Genomic DNA, 1,561 nt, shown 5'->3' with positions numbered 1-1,561 from the left:
CAAATACTTCTGAAAAGTTTTGAGAGTATTTTGATCAATTTATTTTTCATAAAATATTTTTTTTATATTTTTATTGGATTTTGATATTTTTTAAATAATATAAGCACAAAATTTCAAGTCATTTAGATATATAAAAAAAAATTAAAATTAAAATACGAAATGTAATCGTGATCATTGAATCGACACAGATTCAATATGAACCGTTAGACTGGATCTACGCCATATTTTTCTTAAAAAAATCCGTAAAAATTGTTTGAGATAATCATAGGGATCTTGTCTCTCTCGTATGGACAAAAAAGAAATTGAGGGAGAGAAGGAGAGAGAGATTGTGAAATAGATAGAGATCAAGGAGAATAGCACACCCCACCATTGCTTCATTGTCTCCCTTGATGTGCGGTAATGATTTCCCTTGATTAACGAAAATTGGCAATTAGGATAGATTTGATTTTTTTAAAGTAGTTCAATCACTTAGAGAGAGCAGTTCTAACTTCCATAGATCCAATTTAACCGGAACCTCTAACAGGGTCCTATTCTAATCTCAGGAAGTAGCCTTCCGGTCGTCCGATGCATTTAGAAGGCAGTACGTCCGCATTACATCCTCTTATATGCTGGACTCTTTCTTCATGTTAACTGACTTTGGCTACCCACTTCAGCAGAACTTGAATTGTGTTTTTGAGGTACGATCAAAATTTAACTTGATGCTCTCCAAAAGAGGGGTTGTATGCTCAATTGTGTGTTGCTTGCCATCTAACTGTGCGCAATATTCTCACAAACTATTGTAGAGGGAAACATGTGCTCGGTTCGGTCATGCTTCTTGGGGCAAGATGGAGGAGTGCTGGTAAACTGCAGAGGAACGAAACCACAAGCTAGCACACGCTAGTTTCCTATGGGCAAACATCAGTTTTGCCTCGAAGTTAAATGGTTTTGAACTTGCCGAAGCGAGCCTTTCCCACCATTTGTTTTATTTACATTTTCCAAAGCTTCAATCTAATAAATTTTTATCTAGTAGCGATTGTAACTTCCTAGTACCAAAGTTTCAATCTAATAAATTTTTATCTCATAGCGATTCTAACCTCTTTGTATTAAAAATAAGTGGTCTTGTAATATACAATCCATCGTTTAGAGAAAGTATAAGGCTTCTACGAGTCTTAAGACTCGTACGTATAAATGAGTTCACTCCTAAAAAACTATTGTTGAGATGGATTTAGGACTTAAATTTTATGTAATCTCTAATATAGAGATCTTCAATATGTAAAAATAATTAAATAAAAAAAAATTAAAAATGATAATTTTATGAAGAAAATATATAGACTATTGGTTTTAACCTTTTTTTGAGAGGGACCACACACATGCATCCATGTTTGAGATGGATGATTTATGACTCAGGGGACTGTAGAATCGCATTCCCTACGCATACAACACTTCTTTTTAGGGAAATTCACCAAAAAATGAATGTTTTATATCTCTTAGAATTAAAAATAAACATGTGGGTTTTTTATTTTATGCTCAAGTCCCACCATTTTGTATTTTTTTATTTCAATTTTAGTTTGGAAATCCAATG

At 33.2% G+C, this 1,561-nt stretch overlaps 1 long non-coding RNA gene across 2 annotated transcripts; it reads left to right on the top strand.

Annotated features, from left to right (window-relative positions):
- The first annotated feature begins 320 nt into the window (after positions 1-320).
- Positions 321-1,060, top strand: LOC110007486 (uncharacterized). 2 transcript variants are annotated; one of them, XR_002281342.2, is made up of 3 exons: positions 321-396; positions 543-677; positions 783-1,060. It is a non-coding gene; the product is annotated as an uncharacterized LOC110007486 (long non-coding RNA). The 2 variants fall into 2 exon arrangements; XR_016043519.1 differs by having other exon boundaries at positions 346-677.
- The last annotated feature ends 501 nt before the right edge of the window (positions 1,061-1,561 follow it).

The sequence above is a fragment of the Amborella trichopoda genome, chromosome 11 (genome assembly GCF_054954075.1).
Source record: "Amborella trichopoda isolate Santa Cruz 75 chromosome 11, AtrichopodaSantaCruz75HAP2 v2.0, whole genome shotgun sequence".
In the NCBI taxonomy this organism is placed as follows: domain Eukaryota; kingdom Viridiplantae; phylum Streptophyta; class Magnoliopsida; order Amborellales; family Amborellaceae; genus Amborella; species Amborella trichopoda.
Note: the sequence above shows the minus strand (reverse complement) of the source record. Positions and strands in the feature narration are given on the sequence as shown.